The sequence below is a fragment of the Stegodyphus dumicola genome, chromosome 7 (assembly GCF_044657685.1).
Source record: "Stegodyphus dumicola isolate Sdum_Otavi_A_Nest chromosome 7, ASM4465768v1".
NCBI lineage: Eukaryota > Metazoa > Arthropoda > Arachnida > Araneae > Eresidae > Stegodyphus > Stegodyphus dumicola.
The window spans coordinates 139229394-139247663 of record NC_140774.1 but is presented as its reverse complement, the minus strand read 5'-3'; the positions used below and the strand labels follow the sequence as shown (position 1 = coordinate 139247663).

Below are 18270 nucleotides of genomic sequence, written 5' to 3'. Positions count from 1 at the left end.
TAACACACAAAATGTTAAAAAACGCCCCTTTGGACGTAATTTAAAATCTGAAACATTTCAGATTTTGTTTATTTTTTAAATTGAGTAAGCATTATTAAATTTTTTAATGGTTCAGTCTAAAATGCATAAAGCAGTAACATTGCTTCTTCCAAATTATAGCTATCTTTCACACACAGCTCATTTTAAACGTTGGTTCAAAAACGCTAATTTCCAATCTGTGAATTATATTGGCGCGCTCAGTGTCATGATGGCTACGTCATCACTTCTCACTTCTGCTTCAAGGGGAAAAGCTCTATGAGCTAGCCCTTCTCTTCTAAGTCCTGCCCAAATCCAGTCTAGAGTATTTACTGAGTATAGGAAGCAAACACTTGATAATTTTCAGTGCAGTGGTTCGAACATTGTTAATATGCTCAGTCCATGTAAGACGATCATTAAGAGTGACTCCTAGATATTTGGCACTTTTCAGTATAGGAACTCTTTCATTAAAGAGAAGAAGGTGATTCTTCACTTGCTTATTTCTTTTTCTTCTGTGAATGATCAATAATTGAGATTTTTTAGCCTTAAACTTCACTTTCCAATTCGCACACCATGACTGGATACTTGGAATGAAAGCTTGTAGTTTCTTGATAGCGAAGTTAATGTTCGCAGATTTAACTGCCAGGGCAGTATCGTCTGCGTAACATGCAAAGATAAAGTTGTTAATGTTGGGTTTAGGGAAGTCTCCAGCATAAAATAAATAGAGTATAGGGCCTAAAAAAGACCCTTGCGGTAGTCCACTTTGCACGTTACGTTCTGAGGAGTAAGCTCCTTTAACGTACACTTTAAAAGTCTTGTTCGATATAAACGAAAGGATGATCAGAAGAATTTCTCTTTCAAAATTAAGGTTGATCAGTTTTGCAATGAGTCCCTCATGCCAGACGCGGTCGAAAGCTTTCGCTACGTCCAAGCCCGAGGATAATAACATTCAATTTATTATGTAAAGCAGTCCATAATACTCCGTAATACGAAGAAGCTGTTTTGCAGTTGAGAGTTCTCTCTAAAGCTAAACTGCTCCGGTGGAAGAAGTTGAAGATAATTTGTCATTCGGGATGAGAATAATTCTTTTAAATATTTTACTTAATACAGGCAGTAAACTAATACGCTTGTATCCGTCAGCTTGTGAGTGGTTTTTCCCAGGTTTTGATATTAAGATGACCTTAGCAGTTTTCCATAATTTCGGGAAGTATGAGGATGAAAGGCAAGCATTAAAAATACTTGCTATCATTTCGATAATGTTTCTGGGAAGGCATTTCATAGCTTTATTTGGGATGGCATCTATTCCCGGTGCTTTCCTGGGATGGAGTTTCTTGATAATTTCTTTAATCTCAGCTGGGTTGGGGAATTTAATTTAGTTTCTTCTAGTGGGGGAATTTAACCAGTCTTTGACATGAGTCAATGTGCTATGTTCAAAGTCCTTATTATTTGGCTATTCATTAGGTGAAAATTATTCCTCTAGATAAGTCGCAAGTACATTTGCTTTATCCTGATGAGTGACTGCGAGAGCTCCATTATGGGTAAGAGAAAGATTCGTAATATAGTGAGATTTAAGATTCTTAATTAATGTCCATAATGACCCATCTCTAGTGTCAATATTAATTAATTTCTCGCACCATAATTCTTCTCAATATTTTTTATGTCCTTCTGAATTTCTTTACTAAGTTTATTGATTTCGCGTTTCATTCGTGGATCCCAGGTCACGTGATAGGATTTTCTCATTCTGTTGCGTTGTCTAATTTTGATGCGAATGTAATTAGGGAGTCAAAGGTTATTATCTTTATGTGGTTTAATGTCACTTGCTTCTGCAATAGCAATTTTAATGTTTTCAGTAAGTGTAGAAACCGCATTTTCAATCGCTTGCACTGTATTAAGGTTATAGAGACGAATAATACGATCACTCATAAGATTTTCAAAAAGAGACCAGCCAGTAGTTGTGTTAAGAGTACGAGTTTCAGTTTTAGTAATTCCCAGATAAGCGATAACGGGCAGGTGGTCAGATGAAAGTTCTTGAAGTACTTCAGTAGTAATGGGAATAGTAGTGGTAGACAAAGCGATGTCTAACATATCAGAGTACTCGAGTCTATCTGGACGATAGTATAATCATTCGGTGCATGAATTACAATAGGATTATTAAGTATGTAATTATATAAAATTTTGCCATTTGCATTGAATCGTCGACAGTTCCAGGCAGTATTCTTTGCAATTAAGGACGATCGGGATATCACTTGGCAAAAAAGCATTTAATAAGTTATCACTAAGCCTGTTATTAGGCGGGTTGTATAGAGCACTGAAATAAATATTTTTAAAAACTGGTAAAGTCACACAAACTGTAATTAGTTCACAGTTAAAGTCTCTGCTTTCCTTAATTAAACATGATTGTAACGTGCATTTAATGTACATACAAAAACCTCCACCACGATGACTAATTCTATCACATCTGTAAAGTAAATAATTTGCAATCCTGAGACAGTGACACTGTTGTGCATGGGTTTCGGTAATCACAGCAATATCTATATCACGATACTGTAGAAAATTAGGAAGTTCGTATAAACGGTTCTGGAGGCCATTGGCATTCCAGATGACGAAACGGATGGGATTCACAGTTCTGGTAGTTTTATCTATGTTCCTGGGTTTTGCCAGGAAGTGAAGCTTTATCAGTAGTTAATTGCTTGAAGATTTGAGTGATTCCAGATTCCTGGATGATGGAAACGATGGCCCGTAAGTCACTAAGCACTTTTTTAGCTTCAATGAGAGATTCAGGGGCTAATCCAGAAGGCTTCAGCGTATGATTTGTTTGTGATGACTCGATCTGTGAATGGTTTCGGTTGGGAGAAAGTTTTCGTCTTAGGAAATCTTTCATATCCTCTGTAGTTTGCCACAGTCACAAGGAACAGTAGAAGGAAATTTCTACTAATCGCAACCATTTGTATTCCGTTCAACGCGTGTTTTACATAGGTCATCCAATCAGAAAAAAAGGAGGCTCAGAGGTGCTAACCCTATAAAATTCCTAGAAGCAAAGATTTATCGAAAAGCTCCACTCGAGAATTTGTTGAGAAAATTTGTTATCTGGTCTGATAGCAATTAAGAAATCTTAGTCAATAATATAAAATACATACAAAATAGACTCATGTTGCGTAATTCTGTAAGGAAAATATCTTTCATGAATTCATTTCATGCTGTGAATATGATGAATTAAAAAGCGTCATTGATGTAATAACACCCATTTCCTTACAACATAGTGAAAAACTGAAATATTGGAATACGAAAAATTCTTTATCTTTCCACTGATAGTTACAACAAAATAAAGTCCATCCCTAATAATGGCAAGAATTTACTTAGAAACATGTCCCATAAATAAAATTCCCACTTTATTGATAAAACTGAAAATAAACTACCTTGAAAGGGAATCGGATTTGATTTCACATGCATTCTTCAATTTGGCTGTTTCTGAAAGTGATTTATGGCATAGTGAGTGATACTGAAAGACAAACTCAAATCTTGCTTTCAGTTCTGAAAATAAAAAGGTAAGAGCGAAGCTAATCCTTTTTATTTTAAGTAAGTGTTGAGTTTTTAGATTATTTTTAAAAAGCTGGCACATATTTCAGACGATTTACTTTTATGTTATCTTTGTAATTACACCACTGTTATTTGAAGTAAATGTAAACAGGTTCATGTTCTTTTCATTTCAATAAGAATAGAAATAAATTATGAAATAATTAAGTAATAAATAATATAGTATTAATATAAATAATTAAGTATGCCGCCAACGGGTGTACAGTTCTATTGCACATTATCTTAAATTCACCGTTATTGGACTTAAAGCAAAATAACGAACTACTCTTAAAAACGCATAGAAGTTCAGGTCAGAAGTAAAGTGATGATCCCAGATCCCGTAAAATGCATTTTCTTCATGGTTTCGCAGCCAATTCGAAGAGTACTACAGAAAGCATATTGACAGACCAGTAGTATATGTGGGCTTTTTAGGGTTTTAAAGTAACGAAAAATGTACTGTTCTTTTATCTTTTCTCTCATCTTTTTCCGTGTTCGAAGCAAAAGGCGACGTGAGGCACGTGTATCACTCAATTCTTGGAAAACCAGGACACCCAATTAAACATACTTTAGGAAATCCTATTCAGTCCAAAAGCCATTCAGACAAACAGCTGGAGCCAGTTCTTTGATTCCATTCGAGTTCTTTTGTTGAACTGTCAGACAACACTTAAGACAGCACTCTCTATATCTGTTGTAAATGTTTATTTTAAATGGAAGTATGCAACTGGGGGGGGAGGGATAAGCATGAATGTCATGCTAAGTAACTCTTTATGTAAAATTATTAACATATGGTGAAACTGAAAACAACAAAAAACGAGTCTAATTGCACATAATAATAATTCTAATTAAGCTTTAATTACATGGTTAATAAAATGAATAAGTTAATTTTATTTAACTTTTAATTATTAAAATTACTATTAACAGCTGCTGGAAGATGTGATTTAACTAATCACTCTTTTTCTGTGGTTCATAAATCAATTTTTTACACTATTTTGTGATATTATCCAATTTTTTTTATCAGATCGGGTACAGCGAGCGAAATTTTTGGTCCCTTGAAATATGTTATAATGGACTTCGACTGTATATCAAATAAATCAACTTTTGGAATCACAGTGAGTAAAGTTCCTTATTTAGACAACCCTTATATCAGAAGAGAATATAAAAGTGTTTCATAAGTAAATTACGAATGAAATGTGTAATAACTTGTTTTATATTTCTTATCTTTATTAAAAATTCGTTAAACTTTTAAGTGTTGTTTGCACAGATTTAGTTTAGAGAGGATTGAATATCATAGACTATCTCAGTACTTTTGTATAATGCCGAAAAATTCATAGCAGATAGGATGATAGTGATATAATTAAATAGTGAATGGATATATTTGAATGGTCTTTGTCTAACATACGTACTTTGATACTGAGCGCCGCCTGAGATAACCACTGACCTAACTTTGTTGTAAAAGTCTTACAGTGTTAGTAGTCATCCTGGCAGAAGGGAAAATTTCCTCCGTGTAAGAATATACATATAAATATTACATGGGCATACAAGGCCTGTGAATAAGCATAGATATGTTGATTACAATCATTGTCTTGTACAAGTTACATATGACAGATACATAAAATCATGACAGCTATGTGTACATTTAGACATTATATGAATTCATATTTACAATACTTTTACTGAGATAATCAAAATTAAAATTGTAATTCATTTACACATTGACTGGATTTTCAATATCATTTAAACTGCTTTACAATATTATTTTTATCAAGTACATATAAACTGGATAGTAATATGCTTACATTACAATAGTTTTGCTCTTATATTCTACGGGGTGAGCTATTTTCCTAGTGTTGGTGTTCAGTTGTTGTAGTATTTTGAATTGCTATTAAAATTATGCTGCAAAGATACAATTCTCAAGAGAGGGGGAGAATTTCTTAGAATCTTGCTGAGCAAAGCCTGATTACCTCCTCTATTTTAGTTTTCGTCTGCTTGTTGCCGCGGGTATTCTCTGCCCATTGCGGCCAGTATTCACTGCTTGGCATTTTTAAATGCAGTTTATTGGTTTGTGGGCAGTTGAAGAGGAAGTGATCTGCATCACCTACCGCACCACATTCACACAAATCTGATGTACTTTGATACTGTGCGATGAAGTCTTTTTAGGTATTATGCAAAGTAACTAGGTCTACGTAATCGTTAATCTTTGAGACTTGAATACAACAGGGAAGAGTGTAAAAGACCCTTTTATTAAACACAATATTTTACAGACAGCACGGACCAAGTGCTTACGGTCATCGACCACTTGCGGCGAGAAACTTAAAAGATAACATAACACTAAACATAAACTTAAAGAGTAGTACAAGACTACACAATTCAGCTTAATCTAACAGGTTGACTCAAAACCTACACCGGAATTATAATAATTCGGCGGCAAGAATGCGTAAACGATATTTAAAGTTTACAGCTGGCAGAAATAACAACATGCTCTCACAATAGCGAAACCTCGCTGTGACTAAACTTTTCGCTATATCAGTTTTAATACACTCGTTCACCATATGTAATTTACATACTGGTAAGGAAACGCGAGGGGAATAAGAGAAAACAAAAAAGGCTAACAAATTAAAATAACTATTATTAAAAGTAACCGAAATCCTACAAAACTTAAATACTTAATTTCAGGCAGATGTCAGCATGAATTTCATAACCTTATTGGCGTCACAGGCAACCCCGATTTGGGGACACCACGCGTAATTTACCTCGGGTAACCAAAAAAGTTCAAGATAACCAGAAACATACCTACAAGACTTGATTTTCATTTTACTTTCAGTTTGTATCCTTTCTGGGACTGCTTGCATCATGTCTTGATTTTGATACTCCTCGACGTTTTTTGTTATTAATGTCACATTTTATGAGATACATATGGCATTTTATGAAATGCAATAAATCATATATTCAGGCGTATAAAGCTGCGTTCAGACAGGGGCGTAAAGGGCATAAGTAGTTAAAGCCGAGCTCCGTTGCCAAAGCAACCAGTCTGTACTATGTCACAAAATCTGGTTTAGAGCTCGTGGCATAGGGTTCAAAGTTTTCAACTTTACGCGTAGTTTGGGCAAAGAATATTTTCTTTGGTTTGGGATAAGCGTCGACCAATCAGAGCGAAGCTAAAACGAAGCGGCGTTCTACAGAAGATTTCGCTGTCACAAAACAAGGAGAGCGAACGCGGGAAATCAATCGAGCAGGAGAACAGCGCGGGAAAGTTGTAGACACATTCACGCATGCGCAAATTTAGCTTCTCTCATTGGCCACAGCTTACACCCCATTCTCGCAGGTGTGAACGGAATTCCTTCTTTTATGCCCTTATGACTATGCCACTATGCCCTTTACGCCGCCGTCTGAACGCAGCCTTAAGCGCACTTTTAATACAAAAAATAGGACCGAAATTAACAGGTGTGCGTTATACGCCGGCCATAAAAATGGTAGCTTAAAAACAAAGACAAAATTACATTTTTATATGCCAAAATGCTGATTCTTTAAAAGAAATGACATACCTAATGAAATTAAATATTTCCGTTATCAGATAACATGAAGAATTTGTCATAATCATCTTACGTTATATGTTCAGGCGTATCATCGAATTTTGTTTCATCTTCACCATCATTGTTATGTTGATCCATAAATAAATAATCATTATCCGTTCCATCTTTCATCAATACCAAACATCCTTGCTGCAGCGGGATTTCCATTTTCTCTCGCAAAATAAATGGCTTTGTATTTGAAGCCAGCGCTGTGTTTGTTTCTTTTTCGTGTCTGTTTTTTTTTCGCTTTCTTTTTTCTAAAACTATATTTACTACTAAAAGGAGCACTAGATCAACTGCAGTTCAACTCAAATGCGATTTACTAAAGCCTTCGGTTTTCACTTCAAAATCACTTCTTCAAATGACTACAGAAAGTAAAAACATCTAACTCCTAATTTCACAAACTAATTTAGCTTGGAAGTGCTCTACAATAGCATTCTTTTTGGATAGCTGCATTGAATACAATCCCCCCCCCCTCTTGGCCGGAATATTTACTCCCTCAAGCATTTAACCCACACGCATATTGTGAACCTTATCGCTTGTCAATGTGGTTTACGATTGTTCGAAATGCTAGTACAAATGTTCGAATGAATGACCTCAAAAGATAAGAGCATCGTACATGTATCTTTTAAGTTCCCTTTTGAAGAATTGGGTGCACGTTATACAGCGAATATACCTAAAAATGTAAAATTATAGATGCGCCATGTACACCGCTGTGTACATGGCGTCATGTACGCCGGCAAATGCGATACATATTTTAAAGGGAATCCATGAAGCAATATATTTTTTCACATGTATCTACTGATCGAATATAAAATACCAATTCAGAACTGTATTTGTTGTGTAAAACCGTATCAAAAAATATGCTTTTTTTTTCCTTACCTCATTAGTTTTATCACTGATCAAAGTTTTCTTTATAAATCCATAGGGCTGTACATAATTTTCAACATCAAAGACGACTTCCGTATTCCTTTTCTGAGGGAAAAATATGAAATATTGTGTTGAAAAAAAGAACAAAAAATGCTACATGAAATACATAAAATTTCTTTTCACGATAACAAGTGCCGTTGAAATAAAAATGAAGCTCCCACATTCGGATTTTAAATGCACTAGGAAATGATTTGAAGTTAAGGATGATTTGAAGTTAAGGAGAATTCATTTATACCCAATGTAGGGGGGAAAAAAAAAAGTTTAAAAGAAATTTTACCAGTCGGGAGAAGGGAAGAGAAACAAATTTTACTAAAAACCATTTGTCAAAAAGAAAGAAAATTAAATGGCATTTATGCTTAATCCAACTGCAGAACTTCATAATAACTGTATTATGTTTCATTAATATAATTTTCAAACTTTATGAAGACGAAGAGGATTAATTTCAAAAAAGCTAAACTGATTTCGAAAGTTCAAGAGAAATTAATTAAAAATCCCTTTTTTTTTTTTAAATTTTAAAGATGAAAAATTTCATTTAAGAATTAATTAATATTATAGTATAGGTAATGGCTTCAGATGTATTTGGATAAATGTCTGCATGCAGCAAAAGAAACTTTTAAAGAAATTTAAATTTCTTACATTATTTCAATTAAAGGCTTATCACACGCGACAACTTTTGCCCCTGCTTATAAAGTCAAGTAAGTGACAGTTACATGTAATCTATCAGACAAATTAGATTCTAAATCATCAATCCCACGATTTCTAAATGTGACCTTTTTTTTTTTCCTTGATTAATGAAGTTAAGTCTAAGTTAGTTTACCTTACCGTCAGAAGTGATATTTTGGATCGGGAAAAGAAATTGTTCTAGTTAGGAAAATTCATTATAGTTGTAAGTTTTTAAGTTTTTTTTAAGTAAAAGCTCTTAAATAATCATAAAAGTATTCTCTGCTTTAAAGTATCTTGAATATTACCGAATCATTATATTTATAATATACTGAAAATACGATCCTTCTTTTCATTTTAAAGTACCTTGAATAGTAAACAAAGTTTTTATTCGAAAATTGGTTCCCTGAAAGTAGTAAATTATTTATAATAAATATTTTACCATAATAAAAAGCTGAGAAAGGGGTGAGACATATTTAAAAAATAACATGTTTGATTTCCACGTTAAGCGTAACTAGCGTAGTTGATAGTTGATAGTTGACGGGGGACGTGTGCACCATCCCCTTTACCGTAATGGTTAATTGGCATACGCAACACGTCCACCTCTATCTTGAGCCCAGATGGGCCACACAGGCGCCTCGCACCATACACCGAAACCCAGCGACCAGGCCATCCAGGTGGCAGTCCAAAAGACCAAAGAAGCCCCCAGAAGCATGTTCACACCAACCGCCCGGGCCTAGTATTTATTGAGTCAAAGTTCAACAAATACATGGCCAGACAAGGGCTCAAAAAAAATAAATAAATAAATAGATAGATAAATAAAGGGTACATTTGAAGTTTTGACAAAGCATAAGATTACAAAGGTGCAAGTGCCAGTTTTGAATAAATACTAGAATCACATAGACATAATTAGAACAAAACACATACAGATAGCGATAACAATAGAAAAACCAAAGGAGTAAACACCATTACAAAACTACTACTGCTACATACTACAATACTACAAAACTACTACTAGAATACTTACAAACAGTACTACAAACTGATACAATGCTAAATATTACAAAACTGCTACTGCTGCTACATACTAGGCTGATAATAATGCTGATAGTATGATATCGATGATGTAATGATCTTATACTGATGGTAAGTTCAATACAATAGTTAGTGTACAAAGCAAGGATACAATACATAAATACATTATGAAACTATATAAATACCAATGCAAGGTAAAGAGGATACATTATACAACTATATATACACGCATACACACATATAACATACATACACATATACAGATATATACCAATACAAGGTAAAACGATACTAATGATTCTGTACGAGATGCAAGACAAGATTGATAATTCAATATAAGATCAATAAGCCATATTGTTCAATACAATAGTTAATGCAAAGTTAATAAAACACTATTTATATTACTATACCAACTGTATATTTCCTATATTAGTGCAATTTTATACGACGCATATCTATACGATGCTCACAATTTAATATATTATTACACAGTACTGTATTGCAGGGAACTTATAATTCAATTTTATACAAGATGATACGTATCTATACTATGCTCACAATTTAATGTATATATTATATAATCAGTATACAGTACAATATGATTTACAACTAATACGTAAGATAATGGATGCTATATCATTCAATTACAAAAGTTAATGCAAAATTAATGATACATTATTTATATTACGATACCTACATTATTTATATTACGATACCTACATTATTTATATTACGATACCAACTACACATTTCCTGTATTGCAGGGGACTTATAGTGCAATTTTATTATGTATACGATGCTCACAACATTGCAATTTCATATAAGATGAAACATATCCATACGAAGCTCACAATTTAATATATATATTATACAATACGGTTATACGATATAATATAATGTACTGCAAATACGTAAGATATGTGATACAATAGGTAAATTAACATGCTTACAGGGTTAGTATACAAGACACAACAATAGGTACAATACAATACTAAGAGTAAATAAATAGAGTATGCTGACAGTATATAGACAAATGCAATGTAGAAAAATACATATTGTCAAGTAATTGGTAATAATTCTATGCAATATGCAATACAAGACATATGATACAGTATAAAATCGATAAGCTACGTCTATGATACTATTTATAATTTAATGGAATATTTAAAGCAAAAAGAGACCAAAATACTACTTTAACTTTCATACAGTATTTTAACACAATTGCTAGTTCAGTAAAATAATTAATACAATATTTAATTCAGTACGTATCTCAGGGTATAAAAAGAAGTGCAATATATATATTCTTAATAGTATGATGCCTATAAGGCAATGTTCTTAATAACTAAAGCGAATTAAATGCAATACTTTGTATACAATACACAAGAGCAACACTTCAGTACAATACTGAGGATAAAAAGACATATTTAGCAACAGTATAAATATACAAATGCAATGTATAAAAATACCTATGATCAATTCAATATTATTAATTCTGTGCAATATGCGATACAATGCAACAATATAGTTATACCAATATCTAAAATCTAAAGTCTAAAATTCTGCATGTAATTCAATAAAATAGTTAATGCCAAGTTGAATGAAGACTACTTATAACGTTATGCTAATAATCCAGCTAATAATCCAGTTTCTGTATTGCAAAGAATTTAATTTACAGTTCCATACTAAAGCATACATAGCGATACGATGTTCATAATTTCAATATGTTGCATCACATATTCTTAGGGTAGAGCTTATAACTCAACATAATATTACATAACTACCAGTTATTACAATGCTCGATACAATATTTTTGATATATAACCAGATTAGAATACTTAATATGTAGCTTGTAATTCAGTAAGATAGTAATACCATATCTATAGTTTGAGGTTGCGAGTATAATACTTATTGTGCAATATCTTATAGTGCATTTAAAATACAATACAATTTTTAATAATATTTGTAACAACTGGGACTATTAAAAAGAAAGAATATAGTTATAATATGTAAATAGACAAGAATGCAACTGGAGTGTACAAAAATACAATTGTATTATGAAAACACTATGTAAACAGACAAGAATGCAACTGGAGTGTACAAGAATACAGTTGTATTATGAAAACAGGACAAAACCATTAACATTAGACAACCTGACATAGATCAGATCCATAACTGTGGAGAATGTCCATAATTTTTTAGAGTTTTCTGATAAGGTACTTCTGCTTAATTAAAAATTTACTAAATGCTAGTTGATTATCCACAGGGAAAGGAATGTGAAATTCCTCCGTTAACGGGCATGTAGTAATATAATGTTCAGGTATGCCTAGAGTTCCGCAGACACAATATTCACTATTTGCAATTCCATGCTTGTAAAAGTAGCTTGGAAATGGACCATGCCCCGAGATATATCTTACTAGTTGATGATTTGTTATCTGACGACATTGATCCACATACGTAATATGATTGTACGTTCGTCGACCGGTTTCATCAGTATCCTATTCTAGTTGCCATTGGGATATAACTTTTAAAAGAAGAGCTCGTTTTAAGTGAGATGTTGGCCACTTAAGAATCACTTCTTCAGCCTCGGCATCGGTATTTTCGGCAGCTGATTTGGCTAACTTATCTGCCAAAGTATTACCGTGATCCCCAGCATGGCCCTTAGTCCAAGCTAGCGTGATGTTATTTCCCACTTGATTACGAAGTTCACATTGGATGTCCGAGATAAGCGAAGAAGAATGTCTGGGGTTTTGAATCGCTTGAAGCGACGAAAGACTATCAGTGATAATTATCGCCTCCATAGCACCACTTGTTTTACAGTGTTGAACTGCTTTGAGGATGGCTAGGGCCTCCGCTTGAAATACACTATTATTTCCATGGAGATGACCCAGCCACTGATAAATTGACTGACCATTATGAAAGGCTACAAGGGCACAGCCTGTCTGTTGATCTATTTTAGATCCATCAGTGTAATATTGAATGCTTGGGATAGGTGGCAGTGTTACGTCCTTAAGGAAAATCCGAAGTCCTGTTCCTTGAAGGACTGGATGCACATCCAAATGTTGTGAGGGTTGTTCATAGTGCAATGGTGTGAAAAGTTCATCAAATAGAATGAAAGGTTTTTTCAAAACCTTGACGGATTGTATTGCTGCTTCCTGCAGAATACGTAGATGAAGAGGGATCAGTCCCGCCATGACATTTAATGCACTGGATGAGGTAGTACGAAACGCCCTAGTTATCTGTAAGGCAAATTGACGCTGGAGACTTTGCAAGTGGCGCACTTTGCGACCCTGCATGGGTTCAGCCCATATAGCAGCCGCATAGGTGACCATTCTCTCGATAACGGTGAGATAAAGAACCTTTTGTATATAGGTACTAATTCCCCATCCACGACCCTGCATTTGACGCAATTTACATGCAATTATAACAGTTCGTCTCTTTAGTTCCAAAACATGCGGCATCCAGTTCAGTTTCTCGTCAAAGATAACGCCGAGAAATTTGAGCTGCGGTTTGATAGGTAAACGTGTACCATGAATGGTGATTCGAGGCCGTCGAACCAAAGATCCTCCTTTTTTAAGGATTAATAAAATTTGCGATTTTGGTTCGGAAATTGTTAATTTAATTCTAGAACATAAGTTATAAAAGAGATCACAGGTTTCAATAGCATTTCTTTGCAACTCTTCTCGAGTTCGTCCTTGAATGATAAAAACTGTATCATCTGCATACGCATATGCCCGGGTATGTGCTGGCCAGTTTGCGGCAATAACAGAATTAAATGTTATATTCCATAAATCAGGGCCAGCACAAGAACCCTGCGGACAGCCTCTGTTTTGTTGTCTTGTAATAATGCCATGATTAGTGGAGTAGATAATTTTTCTTTCCGACAAGTAACTTTGAAATGCAAGAAATAAATTCTGAGGACAATCAGCTTGTCGAAGTGCCTCCAGTATTGCAGGCCACCACAGTGAGTCAAAAGCATTCTTAAGATCTATACTGATGAAAGCACTGTGGTGACCATTGTTGCGATTACGATGTATATCTTCTGTAATTTTTGATAATACTTGTAGGGTAGACCTACCTGGTCTAAAGCCATATTGGTGATCACTTAAAAAGTGAATTTTGTGAAGATAATGTTTTAAACGGTAGACAATAATTCTTTCATAAACTTTCCCCAGAGCAGATAATAGACATATAGGTCGATAAGATGTGGATAATTGCGGATCTTTGCCTTTTTTGAGAAAAAGAACCACTCTTCCAGCTTTGAAGATACGAGGAAATACACCATTAAGAAATAACTTATTAAAATAATCACAGAAGAAGAAGATGTGGGAATTAATGATTACACGAATTATAGAATAGTCAATCCCGTCGGGGCCTGGGGCCCGTTTTTTTGGAATACTTCGAAGAGTGGTTTTAATTTCTGTAATTGTAATCTGTGGATCATCCTCTGTGTTAGGAATAGAAGTTTGCTGCCTAATTGACAAGTGCTCTGGGGAGTCATCTGTAATATCATCCTGAGGAAGAACTGATGCTAGAATATCATTAATAGTATTTTCTATTGGGCTAGACCCAGCAAGTGATGATTCTGAAAGATACGTTGATGCAGGCTGGAAAAGCTTATCTCGAGCGATCTTATAGGGTAAGCCAAATATTTCTCTATTTGATGTGCAGTATTTTCTCCAAGCTTCTATTTTGCTCTGCATAATCATCCGTTTATACAGAGCACGCTCTCTTTGAAAAACTTGAAGAGTATTAGATGTTATTCCATTGCGTCGTTCAGATTTTAATCGTCGCCTAAACGCACGACACTTCCGCTGCTGTATGCGAAGATCAGAGTTCCACCAATGTAAAGTATGGAGCTGCTTGGTAGTTTTCTTTGGAAGTATTTCGTGACAAATATCTTGAAGATTTTGCATTAAGGACTCTGAAAAACGTTCAATATCTTCAGATATGGTTAAAGAGTTGATTTGGGGACGAAGACGATTAAGAGTTCCACGAACTTTTCGACTAAACTGATTAATTTTCCTGCCAGGAAGATTATAACGAGGTAAGATAGGTAAAGAACTATGTTGTGTTACTTCAAAAGTGATATATTTATGGTCAGATAATGAAATCTCATCTCTGACCGTCCAATTACTTGTTAAGTGAGAGGTATTGGCGGATGTAAAGGTCAGGTCCGGCCAACCCACAGCATATAGTCTGTCGAAAGTAGGAATTGTATTCGTGGCATTGAGTAATACATAATTTTTAGAAGATAAGAAGTCTTCTAACAGACGGCCTTTGGGGTCTGTTGTTCGATAGCCCCAAGCAACAGAGTGAGCGTTAAAATCGCCGCTGATAATCTGATGTTTATTACCAAGAACTCTTGTACAGTGTTCCAGGAAAGAGATTGTAGTGCTGATATCATCTGAGGGACTGGAGTAGATCGAAAATAATGCTATAGTAAAATTTTCTAATTCTAATAAAAGTGCTACTTGATCTTTAGTAATAGTAATAATTGATGGAGAGAATTGAGGGTTACAATTAATTATTGCTGAGCGTGGAGGATCTTCTGAATTTTCTTGATGATATACAGTCCATAATAAAGGAAAACCAACCACTTTGCCATGTCTAGTATATGGCTCTTGAACGAGAAGAAAATCAATTTTGTTGCTTAACGCCTGGGCAGTTGCAACTTGAGCTTTATGAAGATTAATTTGCAAGTATTTGATGTTAGGAATAGATTTACATGAAACATTATACTGGGCATCTCTACTCATAGGTGGTGATGCTTCGGATTCTGTCAATATTACTTTGGTAGCAGTAACAGGTGTTGGAGTTTGCTGCGTGGTCAATCGGGACTTGATATCTGCTGCCGTTGTTATAATCGATGCAATTGATGCATGCTGCTGTATCAGCATCGGCCGAACAGTCCTTGGTATCGTGTTGTCCAGCACACAATGCGCAATAGTGGACGCTGCGGCAGTCTTTTTGCATTGGCCCAAAACGTTGGCACTTGAAACATCTTTTGACATTAAAGTGCTCAGTGATAAGGTGGCCTTGCCAGCCGATGTAGATGCGAGGGTTGCACATGAAGGTTTGATATGCCCTTGGGCTGCACTCGGCAACCCACTTGACATTGCGTCGCTGCTTTAGACGAAATATAAGTTTAACTTCGTCACTAGTGAGGCCAAAGTCTTCTTGTATGGTAAGCTGTAAATCCTCCTGTGTCAGATCTGGGAATAAATTATGAATTGCAATAAGGGGTTTTTTTGTTGTGGGATTCTTTACGTTAACAAATGTAGCTGCGTGATCAGACGTTAAAGTAGCTGCTAATTTTTTCCGATCTTCTTCCGACTGGCAGACCACCGAAAGTCCACCCCGTTGGATAGGTTTGATCCGTTTAACTTGGACTCCAAGTTTCGGCAAAGGAAATTCCTGGGAAAGTTTATCTCTAAGCTTCCTGCTAGTTGTGTTCTCTTTTGGATATATTAGTAAAGTAGGTGTAAGAGCTGGCGGAAGGGATTGCTGTAATGCAGATGCGTAAGAGTGTCCAGGAGCTGGAGAAGGCAAAGCAGAGGGATTTGGAACTAAAGGAACTTGCTGCAGAGATGAAATAATAGGTGAGTTATGAATAACTTCACAGCAGACGACTGTTGATGTATTCACCTCAGCCTCAACTGTGGCTGGTTTCGGGATGTAATCCGGGCCCTGAAGAGCCAATTGCCGTAACGCATCTAATGAATGGAGCAATTTTTCTCGTGGTTCGAAAGGAAGTGTATACTTTCCTCCTCGATAGAGAGTTGCAATGGCACGAATATGTTCGTATAACAAATTAACTTTGTCACTATAATTGTTATCAGTTGCAAGCAATGCAGTAGGATCAAAGTTGTCATTCACTGGGTCATCCGTAAACGAAACTGATTGTTGAGGCATAGCGATGCGTGAATATTACATAAGCTCACACTAGGTAATTAATTTCCCATAAGAAACAGACTGGTATAATATAATTACAAACGACGTTAATATGCTTTATATCAGTAAAACATAATGAATGTTCAATATAAACAGAGAAATAATATATTATTAAATAAAATAATATATAATCAATCAAAAATATGTATACGATATGTAAAGGCACACAGAAAAGGCTCAGAAAGATATAACACAGTTAAAATAACAGTAAACAGTCTTAAAAACTATGGAGAATACACTATAAGGAGTTTGTCGAAATTGCACTCGACGACGTGAAGGAGTTGTGTCGAAATTCACAACGTTTCGACAAAATCAAGTATCATGTTTAAACTAGTATTCCGAGCCCAATGAACAGACCCTTTGGTGTTACTAGCATATTTAATAAAGTTTCAGAGAGCAATCAGCAAATTAAGTTTATTTGGGTCCAGATTTTAGCTAGGTTCCAGAAAAGGTTAGTCTTAAAATACTAATATCGAAGATAATGCAGTTATAGCCATATTGAAAATATAATATAATAGTATATGAAGAACTTACCAATTTGCCGAAAACCCGGTAATCCTAAGTGCATTAATTACGAAGATATTGATTTTTGAAAAGAAATCACAGAATTTTTTCGACGGACTGCCTAAGCCTAGTACGGCAACCACGTGGTGGCCGGGCGGCACCCTTCCGTTACAATGACGGCATATGAGGTGAACAAAATTATTGAACACACTTTTTCACAAATTTTTTGAAAACTACGATGCACACATACTAATGCGATGTATCCCTGGAATCAGCTCGCATTCATGCACAATTTGATTTATCACACGCACTTCGCACTGTGAAACTTCCACTTGAAAAATCGAAAAATAGCAGGAGCGCAACGCAGCGTGGTCTTCACAGGTCGACTGTCCAAACCGGCTCTCGCGTAACTAGCGTAGATGACAAATATTAATTATTGTTACGAATTTGATATTTAAAAAGCTAATGTTAGTTCAATTATAAATTAAATGGTTTTATTTCTCGCGCAGTGCAGCGCGTGACGAATATTAAAAGAAAGCTAAGCCAGAAAATTGAAAATACAAAGCGCGTGCATTAAATAAATAAATATCTCTTTTTGATTTCGAGAAAGTACTGGAAAATTCTAGCGCGTGATTTTAAAATCTTATAAAAGGAGGAAAACATCTCAGTTTGTTGTAGTATGTAGTCGAATTTGAGTTGATACGAATGTTGTTTGAGTTCGTATTATTATTTTGCTCTACGAGTGTGATCCTAAAATTTAGGAAGTGAAGGAAATTTATTTATAAATAGTAAGTGTTTTTCGTTGGTCTCTTTCGAGAGGTGTACTTGGAGTAGCTCATCTGGACAAGTTCGTGAGTATATTTTTGATTTCTACGCTTTCATTATGGACATTGTCTTGTACATCGATAGGATAGCTTGACTTGGTAAATATGGATGAGATAAATGATTTAGCAATCCTTAATAAGCGCGATATTGTTGAGAATATTCTTAAACATGGCACGATTGACGATTGTAGGCAGATTATGTCTGAGTT

General features: G+C 35.0%; 1 long non-coding RNA gene across 1 annotated transcript in view; it reads right to left on the bottom strand.

The window, feature by feature from the left end:
* Positions 1-17618, bottom strand: part of LOC146996355 (uncharacterized) — a 60736-nt gene extending 43118 nt beyond the window's left edge. Inside the window, exons 1-2 of the long non-coding RNA XR_015041911.1 lie at positions 17268-17618; positions 8040-8132 (exon numbers count right to left, since the gene is read on the bottom strand). This is a non-coding gene — a long non-coding RNA (uncharacterized LOC146996355). The remainder of the gene's footprint in view (positions 1-8039; positions 8133-17267) is intronic.
* Between the last annotated feature and the right edge of the window lie 652 nt (positions 17619-18270).